An 8220-nucleotide genomic window follows, 5' to 3' on the forward strand; every position below is an offset into this window, starting at 1 on the left:
GTTCTTGGCTGCGACCCTGACGCAGTAGGTGGTCCAGGGCTTGAGATCAGTCTCTACGTAGTAATCACCTTCCACGGTTCTCACGCTCGGCGGCTCGGCGGCCCCCTCCTCCACGGTGACAACTGTGTACTCGGTTGCACCGCTCACCGTCGTCCACTTCACACTCAGGGAAACTTCACTTACTGTTACACTCAGCAACTTCGGAGTTTCAAGTTCTGAGAGAGAGAGAGAGAGAGAGAGAGGAACTGGTGATGAATATGCAGTCGGATTTGATTGATTAATGTGTATAACACTCATCTATAGGTCGTAGGGATGTCACGATTACTTGTTTTCACAATTAATCGTGGTATTAAATGCCACAATTAATTGAATCGTAAAGATTCCTAAATACCGTTACTTTCCAAAAAAGATTATGTTGCTGCAGATGTGTGCCAAAATAGAGGTAACTGCACAGATACTGGTCCATTTAACTAACGTAACATTGAATTGGTAGGAATTTAAATGTTAGCGTGTCATTTGTAATTTAAAAAAACAAAACAAAACAAAAAACTATTAAAATAAATGTAAACGTTTGGTATAAATAACAATTTATGACCTGAATATTTCAAACACTTCCTTTCAAGGGATTAATAATTGGTCATATAATATGACATAATAAATACTTGAAATATTTTGTTTAAACAATGAGTAATGTAATTATATTTTTGAATATATTTGATTTTAAACACTCATAGTGTTGTGAAATTAATTAATGCATAATAATCGTAATACTGTGATTATTTCTCTGACAATAATTGTACCAAGAAAATGTATAATCGTGACATGTGTAATACAATATGTAATATATAATAACATTTTTAAGTTACCTCTGTCTAAATGGGCGTAGACTTGAGTGGCCCGCAAATCTCTTCTTCTGCGAGCATTTACTGGACCTAAGGAAGATAAGAACAACATCTTACAAATGGATTTCAAACCATAGCAATATATAATACTAATATATTTCTACTTTAATGGGAAAACAAGTCAAATACCATCCTGACATTAGTAAAAACATGAGCTATCAGCGTTTATTCTTCTATAGTCTTTTCTAGATTACATACAGTAATGACCTACAATTACTTCCAGAGCAAATGAGGTTGTCTGACCTGTAATATTTCTGTTCGGGTTGCTCTCTCCCACATCGTTACTGGCCGTCACTTCGGTCGTAGTGGCGTTGAAGTCGGTCAGCTGACAGGAGAGCGTGGTGGTGCTGCAGAGCTCCATGCGGCTTCCTCCTTCTGTACTGTAGACGGTGTAGCTGGTGGCGAACACTGACGCGTCCCAGGACAGCGTTGCAGACCTTTCGCTGCCACTGTACATCACATTCTGTGGAGGACAGGGGGCTGGGAGGGAAACAGAGAAAATACTCTTAACAAACAGAGAGACAAGTGTTTTATTTTAAATATTAAGTAGAATTTTTGGGGTGTACGTATTTGCTGCTTTTTGATCTTTGAAAAAAAAAAAAAGGGTCTGAGAGTCAGTTAATCTTGCAACAACGTACTGTATGTGGCCAAACATGCCTTGTTTATATATGGAAATTTCAATTTCTACACATAAAGTAATACGAATTTCACATAAACTTGTAAAAGCCACTAAAATCTCTACTTAATTACAACACTGAATGAGTATTAGTTACCTGTGATTCCACTGTGGGCGCTGGAAGGTGCGCTGACCCCGACCGAGTTCCTGGCGCGTACAGTGAGGTTGTAAGCTGTGCTGCAAGGCATCGGGAACTCAAAGTATCTCCTGGGCAGCCAGTAGGAAGCCACGTGCATCTGGGTCAGAGGGTTGTTATCGATTCTACCGGTCACCTCTGCCAGGTACTCGACATCAGAGCAATTGACGCTGTCCCATGACGTCCTGGCCCAGTAATTTTGGCCGATCTTCTGCATCTTGACTTTGAGAGTAGTCGGTGGACACGGCCCTGAGGAGGAAGGAAACTTATTTTTATAACAGGGATTAGTTCTTCAGGAGTCGTGATTAGGAATACTATAGGCCCCAAAAAGTGTTGTTATGATTGCTGCAACTAGAATAAAATAGAACAGAAAATACTTTATTAATCCCTAGGAGGGAAATTCAGATCGTCCAGCAGTTTACATAACCTAAAATGATATAATATCAATGATATAAAATGATAAAACACAACAAAAAATAAAGCAAAGGTTGAGTAAAAACTCAAGAGATACCAGACTTCGCTGCTTCCAGTTGAAGTGCATGTTCTAGAACTACGATTAATCAAACAATAATCAATTATTAAATTAATTAAACAAAAAAATTGCTAAATTAAACTATTTTGATTATTGAATAATTGGTTTGGGTAGTTTTTTTTAAAGAAAAAAAGTCAAAATTCTCTGATTTCAGCTTCTTAAATGTGAATATTTCTGGTTTCTTTGTTTCTTCACGACAATAAACTGAGAATTTCTTTAGTTTGTGGACAAAACAAGACATTTGAGGACGTCATCTTGTGGTTTGGGAAACACTGATTGACCTTTTTCAACATTTTTTTACATTTTATTGACCAAACAACTAATTGATTAATCGTTTAAATAATCAACAGATTAATCGATAATGAAAATAATCGTTAGTTGCAGCCCTAGACTGCACAATTTAATGACTCAGATTATATATTTACCTGCTCCCGCCTCCAGAGTTTCACTGAACGAACTGTTGCAGACGCCATCAGAGGCCTCTACGGTGAAATTGTACTTTTTGCCGCACTCTAGGCCTTCGAGGGTGCAGGGGGATTCGGTGCTGTTGCAGTAGAGCATCTCTCCATCCTTCGCTCGAGCGCAGCCAAAATACTCCACGGCGCCCTCACTGGCGTTCCAGGACATGAAGGCGGAGTTGGTCTCGCAGTCGAAATCCACGGCGAGGACAGACGGCTCACAGGGAACTGAGGGGAAAGAGAGAGGAACTCCTGTCAGAGACTCAGGCGTGGAGCTGGGCTGCAGTTTATAGATGTTGAGGACAATGTTGTCTCAGCCTGTTATATCAATAAAATCAACACAAACAGGAAACGCTACTTTTTTAACCAAACACTAATTAGTAATGAATTATTGCATGAAATTAAAGCTTTCTCTTCTATCATTTCTTCAGGGCGCAAGATACAATTTCATATTTTATCAATTAACTGATTAGGTGCGTTTCCATTACCCCTTAAAATGCGCAAAACCTAAATATCGAAATGAAAAACTAGTAATGGAAACACCTACATTTCGAAAAAACTCTCAAATATACTGTAGCAATTGCACTTTTTCGAAGTTTCAGAAATATCGCTTTTATTTTGCGAAAATCTGTAAAATCTGTAATGGAAACGCAGCTACTTTGTCAATTCAGTGTCAAATAATAATAATTCTTGATTTGTGTCTGTTACAGGGTATATGTCATTTTTATGTTCTTGTCTACTGCAGAATTACTTGCCCCCCTGGGGGACATAATGAATAAAGTTGAAGTTGAAGTTGAAATAATTCAGAAAAACACACATCTTGCATTTGTTTTGTCTGAAAAAATGGCCCCAGTCCTAGAGATTCGGACAAAGTCATGAAGAAAATCTTCACATCTGAGAATCAAAGCAAAGTATTGATACTTTTTTGGTTGAAAAATTACCAAAAATGATTTAACAATTGTTGTTGATCTTCTATTCAATCCACTAACTACTTTTAAACTGTATCACTCATAATCATTTGCAGACTCATCAAATCAAAAACTGTTGCAACAGTGAAAATGAACTTGATCAAACTGATCTGAAGTGAAAAGTGAAACAAACACAGAAAAAAAATAAAGTCTCATTGTGTCCCGACCTGTTCTGAAAGACGAGGTTCTGGCCTCGCTGGTGCAGTTGTCTCCCCGGGCGGTGATGCTGATGCTGTACCACTGGCCGCAGTGCAGATCGACCAGGGTGAGGTTGTTCACCGAGGTGTTGAAGCTGGAGACGCTCCCGTCCATATCTGTGGCCGTCAGATGATACGACGTGGCCACGATGGAGGGCGCCCACGCCACCGCCGCCCCGCGCTCCTCACAGAGCTGCACCACCGTCACGTTGTCTGGTACACAGGGAGCTGAGGGAGGCAGAGTCAATTAGTTTAAGGCCAGGTTATTATAGTTAACTAAAACTAAGACTAAAACTAAAACTAAAACTAGCAGTGAAAAAATAATTTAGTAAACTGAAATAAAAATAAAAACGACAATTTTTTCAGCAAATGAGAACTAAATAAAAACTGCAATGAACAATGCAAAACTAACTAAAACTAAACTGAATATCAGATAACAGCTTAGTTTTCTTAGAGATGTCTAAAGTTGCAGGAAGAAAACGCCACGGCTCAATATGGAACGACTTGGAGTACAGTACGACCCACAGGTAGATAAGAGTGAATGTAGGACTGATGGGAACATTATGGGATGCAACTTAAAGGTAAAAATCCCACAAATTTGGAAGGTCATCTTCAGAGGTCTTAGAGACTTTCTCCTAAAACCTGAAAAACTAAAACTAAGACTACAACGAAATAAAAACTAGTTAATTCCTCAAAGATGAAAACTAAACTAAAACTGTTTAATGACTTGTTGAACTAACTAAAACTAAACTGAAATAAAAAAGCAAACCAAAAAAACGAAATAAAAATAAAAACTAATGAAAATGTTAAAACTATAATAACCTTGGTTTAAAGTTTTGATCTTGCTAAAAAAAATTGTCATTAATGAGATGCAAACAAGAAAAAAGCACCTGTTTTGATCTTCTTGGGTGGACTTCTGAGGCTGCTGCACTTGTCGGAGGAAGCTGATACGATGATGCTGTATTGCATGCCGCAGCTGGCGTCCTGGAGTTCACAGAAACTGGAGGAGCTGTTGCAGGAAATGATGCTTTGGTCGTGACCCTCGGCGGTCACCAGGTAGAGGGGCGTGTCCAGAGTGATCTCCCACTCAACCAGGATGGTGTCGCTGTGGCACTGTGTCACTGCACTGATGGACGTCAGAGCACAAGGACCTAGAAGAAGAGTCGATAATGAGACAACGCTGTATTTCACTGATGTTACTTTCATTCTGACTCTGAGCTCCTGTGTTGAGATATATGATTAATAACTTCATGCATTTTAATGTACAAAGTTGTACAAGTCAGAGTAACTTCTACACCCTGTCCTGTAACACTAAACCTATTAAATGCTTGTTTTCCTACACAAATACCTGCCGTTTTTACACTAATCTTTACTTATTGCGAGGTATTGAAACGTTTTATTCCTAAAAAATATTCAAATTAAACAATCAGAGATTTGTGGAGTGGAAAATCACTTGATGAATGAGAGTCCACACCACTAATATGTAACAGCACCTTCAGTTTGCACATGCAAATTGCACATTATTGCAAGTATTAGGTGCACTAGTTGTTGTTTTTTATCCTCCTGTCTTTGCCTGTCTGTTGTCTATGACTAGTCACGTTGATTTTGGGTTTGATCTGTCTCTGTTTATTGTCGGGACTGTTTTTCTACAGTTATTTGTAAAACAGAGAATATGATTGTTTATGATAATTGAAAAATTACAAATAAAGTGCTTAAAAAAACACCTCTACTACTGCCAACTGTTACTTTTAGTTTTGTATTTTTGTATTACTATATTATTATTGTTACTCTTTAGTTGTCTTTCTGTTTTTGTACTTCGTTTTTGTATTGCTTACTGTATGTTGGCATTTATGTACTGTGCAAATGACAATAAACACTTTGAATCTTGAAATGCATCACAGTTTTGCAGCTCAACAGTGTTTCGTTTCAAAGGGTTGAGCCAAGAACGAGGAGATTTGTGCCCAACAAGATTTAGAGTTTGGTTGATGCAGATGCGTCATGTGGTAAAACACCAGCTGGATGATTTTGACATCAAAGATAATAAACTCTTCACATAGTTAGTATCTATATAATCCTGTTGAATACCTGTTTCGAGGTCGAAGGTGCTGCTGTAGTTACTGCTGCAGTGTTTGTTGCGAGCAGTGACGTGGAACGTGTAGAGCGCCCCACACTTCAGATCAGGGACGTTACAGGGAGAGGAGGCGGAGACGGAGCTGGAGTTGTGTCCGTTCTCCCCCTCGGCGTGAACGTAGTAGCTGAGGGCTCCTTCTGCGTCGTCCCACGTCACCCAGGCCGAGTTCGTCACGCAGTCCAGGTAGCCGTTGACGTTCCTGGGCACACATGGGACTGTGGAGGAGGGGGAAATGGAAAAGACTGAGCACAAAGATCGAGCCAAATGCAAACTTCAATGTCGCTGTGATCACTTGACCCTGTCTGCTGTTTGCAGATATTATCAAATTGTTTCTCTCTTCATATCTTCACCAATTATTTTGCATTCCTTTGTCTATTTGAAAACATTCTCTATCTCTAGAGACATAAAAATAAGGTTTCTGTTTCAATGGCAGCAACAGCAGCAAGGGCCAAAGATGACAATGTGTTAGCTTGTGACTTTTTTAACAATCAATATTTGAATAAAGCACTAATTCATCATATTCCAGAAAATGAACCTTATGTAGAAAAACATTTAATTTCTTTTGATATAAACAAATTAAAGTGTAACCTTGTAAAAAAATTAATGAGACCCCGAAGAGTTTGCTTTTGGTTATAAAAGAGTCTCATATTAATCTGGATGAATCTACGTTACCCACCCTTGTTAATGGGTCCATTTTCGATAAATATATCGTTTTGTCTTTATCGTTATTTTGTTATTATTATTTAGTGGTCGGCTCGCCCAGAATTTCCGAGTTTCAGTTTCCCGGACGCTGCCCGGTGGGTCATGGGAATAACGGAACTACGACGGTATCTGATCGTCTTCGAATCTCTGACTTTCATTCTTGATCAATGAAAACATTCTTGGCAAATGTTTTCGTCCTCATTGTCCCTTTAAGTTTAAAAAAAAAAAGTATAAAATAAGTATCTCCAAAATGTTGAACTGTTACTTTTATAAAACCTGATATAAAAAAAGAACTAAAAAAACTGCTGTTGAAACACTTGTACTCTGTAGCTGCTGTTTCTTTCTTTTGCTTTTCATCTTATATTTGATGGTAACTTTGGTGTCACTTCCGATTGTGTTTCAACTTACACATGACACCCTATTGGTTAAAAACGTTGTTAGATGAGTTGTTCAGACGTGATAATTAGCATAATCGCAACACAAGTGCGTTCAGGCAGGTTGAGCTACAAATTTATACCTGCGTGATCAATGGATCTGAACAAACAACTGACAGTCAGTACCTGAGGAGGTCTGTATCACAGGACTCTTCTGGCTCTCACAGCCGTCCCGTACAGACAGCACAGTAACGTTGTACGTCCGTCCACACGGCAGGTCGTTGATGGTGCAGGCGGCGCCGGTGGAGTTGCAGTAGAGTCTCGCCATCGTGTTGCTTATCGCCGCCACGTGGAAGTACTGAGCGTCAGGGTTGGGAGACCAGGACACGGTGATGGCATCTTCTGCACACTGTGATTCAACGGTCACGTTCTGGGGTTCACAAGGGGCTGTGGGGAGAAAAAGAGAGGAGAGACTGGCAAGTTAAAGGGATAGTTCAGCTTTTTTGACAACAGTGTACTGCAGGTGTCTCAGCGTAGCACGATGCACCGATGTTTCTCAGTGTGGGGGAGCAGAGACCTTTCTACTGCAGATATTAGGGGTGGGAGAAAAAATCAATTCACATAAATATCGCGATATCTTTTTTGACGATTTTTAAATCGATTTTTCTTTTTGGGGGGGAATTTTTTTTAATATTGTGCAATGTGCATTTGTTAGCCTTTTTTACATACAGAGAGTACAGGTTTTGAAAAGGGTTTAAGTTCACTTTATAATGGAGTAGGCTATGTTAATTTATAGGCTCCTACAGTATTTGTGTGCAGATAAATGTTAAAAATGCAGACTAAAAATCGAGAGAATCTGCAATATCGTAGAATCGCAATTTAAATCGAATCGCCATCCAAAAAATCGTAGAAGAATCGAATCGGGAGAAAAGCATATCGTCCCAGCCCTAGCAGATATTATACTTAATGGCCATTTGCACCTCATACAACCCAAGTCCAAAGAGGCGGAAATATCCCTTTAAGTCACACTGAGGTATGACAACTTTTAGACTCTGCCAATCTAACGATAATAAGATTTATTTACAGTACCTGTCCGCACATACGCCTTGTCGCTCTCCTTGCTGGAACAGAACTCATCCTGGCC

Source organism: Trachurus trachurus, assembly GCF_905171665.1.
Source record: "Trachurus trachurus genome assembly, chromosome: 4".
Lineage (NCBI taxonomy): Eukaryota > Metazoa > Chordata > Actinopteri > Carangiformes > Carangidae > Trachurus > Trachurus trachurus.